A 16,105-nucleotide genomic window follows, 5' to 3' on the forward strand; every position below is an offset into this window, starting at 1 on the left:
GGCATATATTTCTTTCATCATCTTACTATTCAAATTCTTAATATTATCTGAAATGATTCTCTCTGACAGTCCATATCTACAAATGATCTTTTTCTTTATAAACTTGTAAACCATAAATCATGTCATACTTATGAATAAGGTTGTTTGTACCTATTTTGTGAAATAATCTATCATCACTAAAATGAACCTATGCCCATTTGAAGCCTTTGGGGTAATAAGACCAATAACATCCATGCCTTATATTGAGAATGGACAAGGTGGTGCCAAAACATGTAAAGCAATAGGTAGAGCATGGATTTTATCAGCATAGATTTGGGACTTATGACATTTTTGAGCATAATTAATGCAGCCATTCCATTGTCAACCAATAGTACCTAGCTTTTATGATCTGTCTGACCATTATATGTCTATTTGCATGTGCCTCACATATTTCAACATGTACCTCCTCAATAATCTTCTTCGCTTCTATCGTATTTATACACCTTAATAATACCTGATCATAGCTCCTTTTATGTAGAGCATCGCCATCCAAAAAGAAACCTACAGCTAATCTACTGATGACCCTTTTATCATTCTTAATTACTTAGTCTGGGTATTGCTGATTTTTAATATATTGGAGGATATCATAATACCATGACTTTTCATCATCTTATTTTACATTAAAACAATAAGCTAATGTGTCCTTAACATCTAGTTTGATAGGTTAAATATCAATATTATCATTAATTCATATCATTGCTGCCAAAGTAGCTAAGGCATCAATAATTAAATTCTCTTCATGAGGTAAATGCTCAAACTGGATATCTTTAAATTATTTGGTTAGCTCTAAAATATACTTATATTCTCTCATTTCCCATTCTCCTTTCAACTGATATATGATTAGAGTTGAGTCCTCAAACACTTTCAATTATTTAACTTTTCTGTTTATAGCAGCTTGTAAACCTAAGACACAAGCCTCATATTCAATGATGTTATTAGTGCAATTGAAATTTGACCTTGCCAATATAAGATAATAACATTCTTCAAGAGAGATCAAATTGTCCTAATTCCATGCTCTAGGACATTAGCAGCTCCATTAAAATACATTCTCCAAGATTTTTCATCATGCCTTTCCACCTCAAGTTAGGAAACAACCATCAAATCTTCATCAGGGAAGTTTAACCTTATCAGCTTATAATTTTTGACAGCACAATCTATGAGAAACTTTGTTATAGCACTTTCTTTGATTGTTTTCTGCCTCACTTATATAATGTCATAATTTGAGAGCGTTACTTGTCATCTCGTAATCTTTCTAGACAATAAAAGCTTTTTAAAAATATTCTTGATTGGATCCAATTTTGCTATAAGCCAAATGGTATGGTAGAGCATATATTATCTGAGTTTTTTAGTTGTCCAAGCTCATGTACAACACATATTCTCTAAAGAATAATACTTGGACTTATATTTTGTAAACTTCTTACACAATAGTAGATAACTCTCTCATTTATGCAAGACTCATCTTGCTACCTTAGCACATATCCTATCAACTTCTCGTACATTGTTAGATAAAAAATCAAAGGTCTCATTAGAACAAGTAGCACTAACATTAAAAGATTTGACAAGTATTGCTTAACTTTATCAAAAGCCTCTTTACATTCTTTATCCTATTCACTAGGGTTGTTCTTATAAAGAATCTTAAAGATAGGATCACACTTATAAGTGAGTTGAGAAATGAATTAAGAAATGCAGTTCAATTTAGCCAAAAGACCTCAAACTTTTTTTAGTGTGGTAGGAGGTGACAAATTCTAAATAGCTTAGATCATATCTGGGTCGACTTCAATACCTCTTTTACTGACCATGAAGCCTAGCAACTTTCCTGAATTAGCCCCAAATATACATTTAGCTAGGTTTAGGTTAAGTTAGAATCTTCTTAACATCTTAAACCACTTTTTGAGGTTCGTGACATAATCTTCTTCTTCATGAGATTTCATGATCATGTTATCTATGTACACCTCAATTTCTTTATGCATCATATTATGAAAGAGCATTACCATGGCTTTTTGATAAGTTACACCAACATTTTTCAAATCAAAGGGCATAACTTTGTAATAAAAAGTAATCAACATAGTTACAAAAATGGTCTTTTCCATGTCATCTTGAGCCATTTTATTTAGTAATATCCCGAAAATCTATCCATGAAAGAAAACATAAAATGCTTGGCCATATTACCCATCAATGTGTCAATATGAGGCAAATAAAAATGATCCTTTGGGCTAGCCTTATTCAAGTCATGATAATTCACACATATTCATACCTTCTTATCTTTCTTAAGGATAGGTGTTATGTTGGCTACCCATTCTAGATACTTGACCACTTGTAAGAAACTTACATCAAACTGTTTCTTTATCTTTTTTTAATCTTTAGCAGCTTTTTAAGCTTCATTCGTCTCAACTTTTGTTGGATCGATTTATATTATGGCTTTAGGGGTAGTTTATGTTTCATTATTTCTATACTAAGTTGGGTATATCCTAATAAGGCCAAGCAAATACATCTACGAATTCTCAGAGCAAATCTTCTAACTTTTACCTTTCTACCAATAAAAGTGACGTGTTGATTTTAACCTCTTTTTTGTTCTCCTTATCTCTTAAGTTCACTAATTTAGTTATCTCCTTATAAGGCCCAATTGGTTTATTTTCTTAATTAATCTTATTAGGCCTGGAGGTAGTGCATATTTCATGGAATCATCTTCATTATCAAGTTTATCAACATTAATCAAATTTTTAAAATTAAACCCTTGATCGTTATCGTGATTATCCTCATGTTCATTTAAGAACTTGAAATTAAATGAAATTAAAGATATTGGCAAGATGTGTTGGTTTGATGAAAATGAAAACTAAAAGCAATAGAAGAAATGGATGAAAATGTATATTTCTTATTCTTTTTATTGAAACAATAAAAAATAAATGGCCCATACATAAAATCTCATCCCAATGCCTTTGGGCATAAGCAATTGAGATGTATAATTACATTAAAAAAGTTTCAAGGATAGTAGGTATTTCAAAGATACTCCAATTGTTTAACTTATAACCTGGTTGACAAGGGCAGACTCACACTTTATGTTCATGCCCTCTTTCATCACCAATTGCAAAGATGGATAATTCAGCAAATGCCTTATCCATGCTCATTTTTGGCTTCTCTTCAAAATCTTCATATGAATCTAGATACATGAATCTTGTAGGCCTAAAGGTATCATAGAGGTATGGAATGAGCATCGACATAGATTTCAATTTATAACCTTTGAGTTTTGCCATCCTACTTTTCTTTTTGTTCATTTATCTCATTTTCATCTCTTAGTTTTTGACTTTATAGCCCAAATCGAGCTTCTCACTGTTGTCAACTATCGTCGAAGGCTCTTTTATTCCTTGTAAATTTTAATCCAACTGCATCCTAGGATACCAACCTTTATTGATGACTTGATTCACCATTATCTTTGTGAAACAAGGTTAGTTTATCTTAGATCCTTCACCAACAAAATTAATGAGATCAAAGGATTAGTAAGAGCATTCTTGTGCTTTCTCAATAGTTTTTACATTTGGGGCATTTATGGGCTAGGTTACTAACATATATTCTTCTCTAGACACAATGATCAACTAGCCTTACACATTAAATTTAAGCTTTTGGTGTAAGGTAGATGGGACTGTGCCTGCCATATAAATTTATGGTCTTCCAACGAATAGCTATAGGATAGATAGATATTCATCACTTAAAATTTAACATTGAAAGTAATGACCCAATATGTAAAGGCATCTCAATATCTCTCAAGACATTGTGCCTAGTCTTATCAAAAGCACGTACCATTATAGAGTTACTTTTTATATGCGATAACTCAATAGGTAGCCTTATCAAAGTTGACATGGGTATGACATTAATGGCAAAACCTTTGGCAAGGCATTATGATACGATTCTAAATTTAATAATAATGATAGCAATGAGATTCGAGCTGGTATTTTATTTAGTTGTTCATCAATTTTAAAAACTCATAAGTTTCTTTTTTAGTCACTGGCTTTTGGCATTTTTTTTTTGCACTACTTCAGGCTCATTTTGTTATTTTCTAATATTTGCTTTCTCTTTTCTCACTTTTTTTAGCATCTCTATAGTATAAAATTTTCCCTTCGGGTTATGCCACCTGCACCGGTTATGTTAGCAACATCAGTCTTAGGCGTAATCTCCTTTGCCCTTGGACTACCACATCATAGCTATATCTCTATGACATAGCTATGCCATCTTTGTATGAGAACTGGGTAGGGATTTTAAAAGTTACTAGTTTGGGCATAAGCTTATCTATGATTGACTTTGACTTTTTTCGTATAGTAGATCATTATTGGTTTTGGAACCAACTTTGATGGTTTGTCGATCATAGACACCTTAGTATTTCTTGAAGTCTTTCTTTCTTCATAAACTCAATCTGGTAAGAATTTATGAGCTTTTGTACCTTTTGATAAAACTATTTATAGGTTTTAGTGAAGTGACTAGAAGCTCAACTATGGTATTTGTATCTTTTATTTGGCACACATCTTTCATGATAAGTACATGAATCTATTGGTTGTATCATGTTAGTTTCATACAATGCATTAAACAACTAATTGAGAAGAGTTTTGACTTCTTCTACTTTTTTTTATATGATGCTTTCAATCTTTAGTCAGAGTATTAACATTATGATTAGGCAATGGATTGCCATTGATGTTGGGTGTCATTACCTTAATTGTATTAAAGTTGATCATCCCATCTTTAATCAGTTGTTGTACTTTATACTTCAAGACGATGTAATTCTCAATAAAATAACTAATATTTTCATAGTGATAATCATAATGAGCTGTAAGATCATACTATTTGGGATAAAGGTGTTTGAGTGGTTTCAAATGGATAAGGGCGATTAAGTGGTTATTGTAAAGCTCTCGAAACAAATTTGTATAAGTCATAGGGATGGAATCAAAGGTAGGTTTTCTTGATTATTTCATGGCCCTCGTAAACCATATATTAGGTTAGTAGGATGGATTAGAGGTTTTACAAGAGGTTAGGGGTGAGGACTATACATATGAGTTTATGACCTAAAAGTTGATTGATATATGGATGGGTAGGACGGTTGTAGAGTTAGTTGGTATGGGTAAGATGTGGTGTTATTTATAGTGGGGTAATATGGGGTAAATTGATGGTGGATAGGGTTGGTAGTTTTAGAATTGCTATTTTTCAAAACTCAAAGCCTAAACTTTAGTCTCTCTATTCTTAGGTGCTTTTTTAGTGAAAGATTCGCCTTCTTCTAACTTATCATTTTTAATGGCATTCTTGATGACTTCGCCTGAGATCACAATGTTGACAAAATTTTTGGTTGCATTCTCTATCATTCTTTCATAATAGGGAGATTTGAAAATACTTACAAATAGTACTGTAGTTTTTTTCTTAGTCAAATGTGGTTGAACTTAAGCTGCCATGTCCTTTTACCTTTGGGTGACTTTTTAAATGACTTGGTCACCTTCTTCTCCATATTTTCCAAGAAAAAATGATCAAAAGCTAGATCTATTATGTGTTAGTATTGATTGATAAAGTCACCAGCTAGCTTATCCAGATGTGAATACGGGTCCTATCTAGTTAGACATATTGTCTCATTATAGAACCAATAAAGTTATCTTGAAATACATGCATAAATAATTTTTATCATTAGTCTAAGCAGCCATTTTTCAACTATATATGGTAACATGAGTTATCAAACACTTTGTACCATTGTACTTCTCAAACTTTGAAACTTTGAATTTTAGAAGAATAACAATGTTTGAGACTAAATAAAGCCTAGTAGCATCCATTGAAGCATAAAAATTGATTCCTTCCACTGCTCTAACCTTTCTTTGAGCAAGTTCATCTTCTGGTAAGCTTTTGAGTCCTTTAGTGACTCGACCACTTTTATCTTCAATTTTTCTTTTTCTTTAGAATCATTCAAATTGAAGATTTAGACTGACTTTATTATTTTTTCAATAAAGACAAGGTTCACAAAACTTTGGTAATGCCCCTAATTTGATGCAGATGCCATATTTGGATAAGTACACCCTGCAGGGTAAGTAAATTACTGCGGTGGGATGCTCTGTGTGGACTGAGCTTGATATGGGCCATAGTTAAGAGGATAAAGTAGATCAACAATATCATGAGAATAAAAGTCTTACGGGCTGTTTTCTTTTTCAATAATCTTTTTTTTTGTTCAGTTTATTTAAGGCATTCAAAATCTTATCAACTCACCTTTAAGTTTTTCTTAGGCCGTCTTTATTTTTTCAAGACGATTGGCATTGTCTTGTTTTGTTTGTCTGGCTCAGGCTCTTTTGTTATATTGTTGGTGAATAGGGTTCTTGGATGGTGGAGCTATCCTTGAACCTTAAGTACCACAAGTTCTAATCAGGGACTTGTTTATGACTTTATGTGAAAAATAAAAAACAAATTATGAATGCAATGCATGAGATATGATATTTGCCTTTTGAAGAATTTCTAACAAAAATAAACTTTCATTTATTCCACAAAAGTTTGTTTACATAGAATCTATTATCTTAATTTGAAAAAACATTTGACTTATTTGTATTGGTCTTTGGCCTCTTTAATGAAGTTCAACAAACATTGTCTATGCTTTTATGTTGGGGTGATTACTTCCCTGAAAGCTTCAGCCTCTTCAACCATATCCCTTGCCTTGATCATTACCTTACTTATTTGAGTCACAAGATGCTCTATGTACCTCTATCGTCCTAAGTTTTCTGTTTTGTCACACCAAACTTGATATGATAACTCTCTATGCTCCTTTGTGAGTGTAGTGATGTGATTCCCTTACTCATTTAATCTCTATTTATACTCACTGAGTGTTTCATTTTTTTTTTAAGCTTTAGCAAATTTATCTTCCATATGAGAATATTCCCTCTTCAAAATTTCATTTTCACAACCCACATCAGTGATGTTTATCTTTTTGGCTTGTGCTTGGATGTGCAACCTTTTGTATTCTTGATGTGATTCCATCAATTTATTAAGGGTGATGTCATGTTCCCTAGCCATCTTATAGGCCTTTTTCATTTTTACCTTAGTAGTCATCTTTTTGTATTTTTTGGTGCATCTCTAATAAGTTACTAATAGCTATGTCTCGTTATTTAATGATCTTTTTCATTTTGGCCTTTTGCTTCATTGCTTTTTCTTTCATTTTCTTTTTTTTTTTTCTTGGAGCCTTTAGATTTCTAACTTTAATTTGCCTAACTTAGACTCAAATTCGTTTCTTGTAAGCTCCAACTCTAAAAGTAATTTTTCCATATGCTATTCCACTGACTAGTAAGAATATTTGGAAATGAACATAACTTTTTTGCCTTTGTTTGCCCTCCATACCACATATCCTGGGGTGACACTATTAGTGAAAGACCCATGACTCAACTTTTTAGGATTCTTTCAAGCCTTAGTCACTTTATCCACCATTTGTAGCATTTTTGGCTCATTATATAAAGAGTTTGATTGAGCAAGCTTATGTGTCATAGAGACAAACTGCTTAGCCCTGAACTATCTTTATACCATAAACGGTGCATAACTTGTTGCTCCCCATAAACCTAGAAGTGGAACCCTAGTTTCATCTTTACATTGATACAACATCGGTTCATGATTCATCCATAGGACCATCCATTTTACCTAGGTATAAGTAAGACCTTGTAATTGAACCATCCATCTCTTTGGATTTGGGCTTTGGCTATTCACTCTCACAAATTTCCTTAATTAGGGCTTGATTACAGAAGTAAAGCTTTGAGAATGCATTCTTCTTGCATTTGAAATGACTATTCATCCATAAATATAGTAATGGTACACATTCGACAAAACATCCTTTCTCCTTTTTACGATAATGATTCAGGGATCTAATTGTTTCTGCTAAGTTTGTAAGTGAAGGGTTGCAAACTTTTCTACATGCTAGAACAAGTCAATCACTTTTATCTTAATATAATCTAGGATTTTGGGAAAAACCACCATGCCACATACCACCAAAGCAAATATATCCAACCTTTGGTCGTCATTCGAATGCTTTGTGATGAAATCACAAAAAAGCTTTCAGGGCAGACAAATATGGTTACTTCTATCTTGAACTTATACCTTCACATTTTTTTTAAGTATCATAAGATCGAGTAATTTCTTACGAAATGTTTGTTTTCACTTTTTGACATATCTTATTTGGTGATTGAAGATCCAAACCCATCAATGGAAAGTACTCCTCTATAGTTGGTATCATGTCCACTGCATTGAAGATGAGAAATATATATGAAGGATCCCAGAATTGCACAGTTGCTCTAATGAAGGAGTTTTAACTACCACTAAAAGAAGATGCGTAATATGATCATACTTTTTTGCTGAAAGATGATTATCTAGACTGACCCATACCTTTTTATATCTTTGACAACTCTTCCAAGGTATTTTGCTTGAAGTGTAGATGAACTTCCTTTGGCAAAGTAGAGATATAGTCGGGTGGTAAGTAATCTCCCTTATTTTGTTGGATCCTTTTTGACTCAACCTTTAGATCATTAGGTGACTCGCATTTGGCAAGGGTGGATAAGGCACAAACTAAACGATCTGTGGACTCTATGAAAATTTTTGTTGAAAATAACTTCAGGGTATTTTTTTATACATTCTTTATGCATGTTTTATGAATATGCAAAGAAAAGAAACAAGCAAAGAAATTGGTTAGTATCAGTATCAGGTTAACAAAAAAACAAATTAGTTAGCACATTAGAAGTAAATAAAATAGAATGATTCATAAACTTCAGGTTAATTTTAAACGGTGAAGGCAAACATGGCTCTACCTATGGGTTAGGCTTCATAAGTTTAACTATATGTGGTTTAGGTTAAATTTAAAGGTTCTCAAATTGTTCCTTATATCATTGTCCATCACAAACTAGTAAGGTACTCCAATTCTCGCCCATTACATGTTATAAATGAAAATGGTTCAATTCAAGTGAGAGTGTTTCGCTAGCTCGGGTGGAGACATGAAATCTTATGAGAGCATATAATCTCTCAAGAGTGTTGGTATTCAACTCTTTCCTAAAGGACAAAACTCAAGTGTACAGCTCATATTATATAAATGCAAGTGAATGATAGAATAAGGTACAATTATAAGTAGATAAAACATTTAAAGAAAAAAAATCATAATTTTAACTTAAGCTTTGGATAACATGAGTTTACTAGCCTCACTCTTAGTGTCCTTAGTGGAGTCGTCAAACTGTCATAATATAAGATCCGTAGACCTATTGCTAGAAAAGGAATCGCTACCAATCTTTTTTTGGTCTAGGTGTGATTAGCCACCTAGCTGAATCTGTCCCATTTTAAAGAGAAGTCCCAAGCTTGATTTTGTTATCTTTAAAAGGTAGATTCATGTCTACAAAACCAAGACTAGATTTAGAAGTTTGGTTATGTGTGAAGAAAGATATAACACCCTCATATCGCTCACCCAAAGGATGGTACCAGTTTGATTTCATGTTATCTAAAAGCCTAAAAAACTTACCAAATAATTTAATATTAGAAACTATCCTTAAATTACTCCAATATATTGATAATAATTCAAGAACATTCTCTCACCTCATGAGTATTCAAAGAGACTATTTATCACATTTTGAAGGGCCCCATCATCAGATTCATTAATATTTTAAAAAAATGACATTCAGAATCTTGATATTGAAAATTCCTATCTAAATTCTTCAATATGTTGGTAAAATTTAGAAAGGATTTCTCACCTAAGAATTTACATAGAAATTGCTATTTGCAAAGTTCTTTGTGATTCCATTATCGAAAATACAAAATCTAATTTTGTAAAAAAACTTTAATTTTAAAAAATGTCCTCCAATATGTTAGTAATACTTTTTGCTAAAAAATATTCTTCAATATGTTGGTATAATTTTAAGGAAATTATTTCTTTTCTAAAAATTAATTTATATTTAAAAATCATAAGGTTTTCTAATATGTTGGTAAAATCTTACTTTTAAAATCAAACTGCCTTCCAATATATTAGTAAAGCTTTATCGAAAACTTTTTTTACTTAATTTTTTTAATAAAAACTTAATATGGTTCTTCAATATGTTGGTAAAATCTTATTTTGAAATTAAAATTGCCTCCCAATATATTGGTAAGGCTTTTTGTTTTATTAAAACAATTTATTAAAAATTTGAATATTTCAATATCTTGGTCAGATTTAATTTTATTTAAACATTTATTTTTTAAAAAAATTTGAACTTGTCAATATGTTGGTAAGGTTCATTTTTATTTGAAAAGATATATATTTTTTACTTTTTATAAAAAATAGCTACAAATAAATAAATACATAATAGTTAAATAAATAAAATAAGTAAATAAATAAATAAATAGACAAATAAACATATTAATAAAGGGAATATACAAATGAATGAAAAAAACAAATAATCCAAAAAGAAAAAAAAATATGAAAATGGAAATATACCTAAAAATCAACTCAGTTTAAGGCACAGGGAAACAGCACGACTCAAGGCTTAACCTGCTTAGCAACAAGGATGGGTTCCTAGGTCAGCGAAACAGATTGGGTTAGGCAAAATGAATACACATGGATCTTAGGGAGGTTAAGGCTTAAGATGGCTTCGTTTTCCCTAAGTATATAAAACCAAAATTTTCCCTTTAGAATCCTCTTACACTCTTTCTCTACTTGTTTTTTCCTTTATTTTCTCTTTCTAGAATTTTTGAATGCCGGTGGAAGTTGTCATCAGTTTCTAAAGAACCCCTGTCGGATTCTAGGTTAAGTCATTGGATTTTGGGAACTTGGTTGGAATCCTACCGAAATCTAGAAAGACTCACTAGAATCTGAAAAAACTCACTGGAATCTTTAATGAATTCTGAGATTTCTAAAAATTTTTCAAAAAAAATGCTAAAAAAAAAAACAATTGAACTGCTTTTAATCTTCTAGTTTTGGAATCAAACCAAACCTTCTCAAATCCCAAACTCAAAAAAACTCTTTCAAATCTTTTTGCCAGAAACCTTATTGCTTTGTTTTGAATTTTTTTTTCAATTTTGCTATGATGGCTTTGGTCACTGTTGTTGTTTGTTCTCTTTGTTCTTGCTTGCTTTGATTTTTTTATCTATGATTGTTGATTCCCCATATATCCTCCTCTATCGCTGTGCTTGATTGTTTTTGATTGATCCTAATGGGTCTTTCTTAGGGTGGGCAAAATCACCCGAACCCGTCGGGTTTCGACCCGACCCGACCCCTTAGGGTCGGTTTTTTTTTTTTGAAAATCGGGTATCGGGTCGGGTAGGGTCGGGTAGAGTCAAAAAAATTTCGGGGTCGGGTCGGGGTCGGGTTTTAAGCAAACCCGACCCTACCCGACCCGATATATATAAAAAATTTATTTTTTTAATTATTTTTTAAATTTTACATTTAATTATATATATTTTTATATATATTTAATTTTATATTTATATTTAAAATAATATTTTATTAATTTCGGGTCGGGTCGGGTCGGATTTGATTTTATACACTGTCGGGTCGGGTCGGGTTCGGGTATTAAAAATAAAAAAATTTTCGGGTCGGGTACGGGTACGGGTATTGTATATTTAAAATCGGGTCGGGTTCGGGGCGAGCAAAAACCCGCCCCGACCCGACCCGTTGCCATCCCTGGTCTTTCTATAGGCCTCTAGTCCTAACTAAAATAGGAAAATGAGTTTTCTTGGTTTGATTCTTCTAATCAATTTCAACCTTGGATTTTTAATCCAAATCCACCTCTTAAACCAATTCACTTTTATAGTCTTTTTTTTTAATTAGAACACTTTTAATTCAATAACTCAATTAGAATTAAACCCTTTTCATGTTTCAACAAAACAATTCTTTTTTTTTTTAACAAACAACCCAAGCCAAATAATAAATTACATTACAGAATTAACCCAGATAAAATGGAATGTATACAAATACTGATTCATTTCACCAATCCTCATAGTTCAAACTGGCTTGATAAATCCTTGATAGAGTTTCTTTAAAAAACTACCGTCATTGGGAACTTCAAATGGACATGGAAAGAAATAAACTGAGTGCAAATATATAGCAAGTGCATAAGCATTTCCAGTCACACAACAGCCCACAATTGTTATTCTCAAAGGTTATTATGATTCCCTGCATTATGCAGGCCAACCTAGTTATTTGTAATCCTTTCAAAGGGTAGCTTTTCTTGTTAGGTGTAAACTTGTATCCTATTCCTACCTACTAGTATCCTTTTACCTATTATGATATAGAATCGAGAAGGCCTCCCCCCTTCAGTAAAGTGTAACAAGCAAGATGTGTATTGCGAGAATTACCATTGTTTTCCTTATCCCATGAACAATATGAGGAAACCATCCTGAAAATGATGATTATTGTCGATAAGTTGCACAATCAACCTTCTAAAACAAGATTTGATATGTGGGGCCCTAATTTTAATGGACAAATAGAGGTTCAATATAGGGGTCAATGAATTTATCCGTTTGCTAGCTTGGACTACTTATCACCTTCATATTATGCCTTTTGATCTGAACAATAATTCAAAGCACTGATCCCGTCGAAGAAGGAAAGGTAGGATATGGGAAGGAGCTAGGTGATGCCTATCTACTCAAAAGGAATACATCTGGGCCATCCTTAAATGATGGATGGAGCAAAAGTTGATGTGGGTCGATTTGAAGAATCAAATGATTCATCCGGGGACCCTCTTGAGTCTAGACTGCCAAGAACAAGCTCGTGAAAACTAAGCTTGTTGGGGTGTGAATTGTAAGACTAACTATTCATAATTTTTAACCATTGGTATTGGAAGCCCACAGAGAAATGATCTCTTTTTATGCTACAGAAAAATTAGCCTACAGTTACTAGGAGGCACTAAATGTTATATACCTACCCAAAGCAAAGGAAAAAAATTAAAACGCAGCAAGAATCATTGTACTATCAACGTCATGAGGCTTGCACTCAATCCCACTGGTACTCTTCAAGTTCCATGTTTTTAGCTGTAACTGTTGTATGAAACGATAGAAATTGTAGCCACATCACAGATTTAAATAATTGTATTTGAAAAGAGAAGGATTTATTTTTATCTTTAATTGTTCTGAAGTTTTCATTCCAAAATCAAATATCGGTGGAGTTCTTGATGTTCACATCAATGTTGAAGAAACGACCACCATATAGAATAATAAAAACATCATTTGAGTTTCAAATTTGATTAGTTATGGCAAAAGCAAAAAAGAAAATGTTAAAAACATCAAGAGAGAGTGGCAGTCACTAGTTCCTAGTGACAGGAAGAGCACTGGAGACAAGTCCGAAAAAAAGTGAAGGGTCAACATCCAGACAAGCCATAAATTATTGGTAGTAGAAGCTTAATTTGGTATGGGGCTATGGGCTGATGGGATTAGAAAAGAAAGGCTAACGTGGAGGACAAAACCAATTGTGGAATCACCTAGAAAGAGATCTTGGCACTCTTTCAATGCTAAAAGAAATCGTTGGAAGAGATGGGCATCAGACACTAGCAGCAATATTCCATAACAAAGGGTGTTCAGTTGGTATGGATGAGAGTATCATTACCATTAATCCAAGAAAAACTGATTATTAAACTGCATAAACTCACTTCTAATAAAGAAGCAACCTTGGACAATTGTAAATAATTGGCATGCATTTGGGGACTTTAAATTAAGTGTAATTGCATGTAAACTAGATTTGACCTTACAAATCTAAAAGAAAACAATTATTCAGCTTAAATTTATCACATGTACTTAGGACAGTCTGTAATGATAATGACCTTCTAGCATAGCCAATGAACTCAATAGGATTGGGAATTTATTACAGCTAGCCCTACATCAAGGCAAGGTATTTTACCTACTATTTTATCATCAAATTAATCCATTACCATCTATCCAAATTTTATATCAACCAATAGGACTAACAAGTTTATTACTTATTTCGAGCATCCATGTATATTCACTGTTGCTAACTAAATTCCCAAATGTCAACCAAATAATCCTTTATTAACTTACTGGAAATTTTTTTAAACTCTAGAAGAGGCAAGGAGTTATCAACATCTTCCGGATGTTAAGCTTGGGAATATTTACTCAAATTTTAAAAGTTTTAGATAGAGATTTCTCTGAAATTTTTCGAAATTGGTTAGATAATATTTGATGTACAAGAAAATTTGAAAGAAAAGAATTTTAGGAGCTTTTTGATTCATAAATTTTTAGATTCTGAGATGAAAAATGATTTCAGAATAAAGTAATATTGAAGAGGCATATGTAATTTTTGAGTTTTGTTGACTTAAAAAAATGTAAGATTTATGTGTTTAGTTAAAAAAAATGTAAGATTGTCTAACAAAATCTTTTATTATATTATTCCTAATCATACCGGAATAAAATGTGATATTCATAACACTTGAATGAATAAGCGATTTATTTAAAATTTTATTTATTTAAAAAATAACATGTAAATTGTTCATTTAATATTTTTGTTAAATTATTTAAGAAAAGTATTTTAGGTTTTATTACACATATAATAGATGTAATAATAAATTTTATATATGATAATAAAATTTTATTATAATATATATTTTTTATATTTTCAATAAAGACTGTGCTTTTAATCTTAAAAATGTTGTTTTCCTTGAATTTAAAATTTCTAAAAAATAAGTTTTTTTTTCATATTTTCAATAAAAACCTTATTTTTTATCTTAAAAATGTAATCTTTGTTGAATTATGAAAAATAATTTTTTTTTTCATATTTTCAACCTTCTCTTTGTTGAATTATAAGATTATATAAAAAGTAACATATAAAATTATTACATTTCTAAGATAAATAACATTTTTTATATAATTTGAAAATATAATTAAGTGAGGGAAAATGGGGAAAAAGCTTCATTTTCCCTTTGAAATAAAAAAAAAAACACTTTAGCTAGAGAGATTTTTTATTCCTCTTACTTTCCCTTTTTTTGACATTGTTAGAATTACAAGATTTTTGACATAAGAAAAAGCTTATGAACCAAACCAAAAAAATCAAATAATAGAAAGTTAGATTCCGAAAGGGAAAATTAAAATCCACAAACCAAACACCTCATAAGAGGAAAGGGATTCTCGATAAACAAGTCAATATGGTTATAAATAATAAGAGTCTCAATAGATTAAGTATGTAGAGATGTAAGGAGTTGTAAGATTTTACCTAGTAGACACTCTATAGTTCTAGAAGAGATTGAATAGGTTCATTTGAGTATGTATGTTTAAATGTTTGAGAGTAAACAAAAAGAGAAAGAGATGGTTTGCATTAGTATATGATTGTTTAAGTTGGAGTTGAGTTGAGATTGAGTGTTAATGATTTGATGTATTTATAATTCTCTACAATTAATAAAATTTTTTTCATCCACGGATAAAATCATTTCAGGTTTGATTGAATTACATTAATTGTTATCTCTTATGTAAATGATTTATAATTTTATTTTGCATCTGCTTACTTGAATGATTGATTGATCAAAAGCTTTTTTTGTAGAACACTTAAAATCTCGTATGCTACACATTTAATAAATTTGGATAAAAAAAGTTCTTGAACCACTACAAAAAAATAAATATTTAGTAACGGTCAAAATCGTTACAAAATACCTTTTCATTATTGCTATTTTTTTAAAATGACTTTTTGTCATTGCAAGATCGTTGTTATTAACTCTGTTGGTAAATAATTAATGCCACAAATTATAATATCTTTGAAAAAAAACGTATTGCAACAATTTTTAGTTGTTGCCATATAAATCATGTTTTCACAATGATAAAATATTGCTCTATAAACTTTATCTTAGCAATAATAAATTTTGGTTATAAAAAATTTTATGTAATGCAAAAATTTTTGCATAACAATATTATTTTGGTTACTAAATTTTTTACATAACATCAATATTCTAGTTGCTAAAAAATATTTTACAACAATAAAATGTTGTTGCATGAACTTCATTTTAGTAATTATAAATTTTGGTTATAAAAACTCTTACATAACAATATTACTTTGGTTGTAAAAATTTTTATATAACAATATTATTTTGATAGCCAAATTTTTTACCTAACAACAATATCGTGATTG

This window comes from Durio zibethinus, chromosome 2 (genome assembly GCF_047325235.1).
Source record: "Durio zibethinus cultivar Kanyao isolate XHJ-2024 chromosome 2, ASM4732523v1, whole genome shotgun sequence".
Taxonomy (NCBI): domain Eukaryota; kingdom Viridiplantae; phylum Streptophyta; class Magnoliopsida; order Malvales; family Malvaceae; genus Durio; species Durio zibethinus.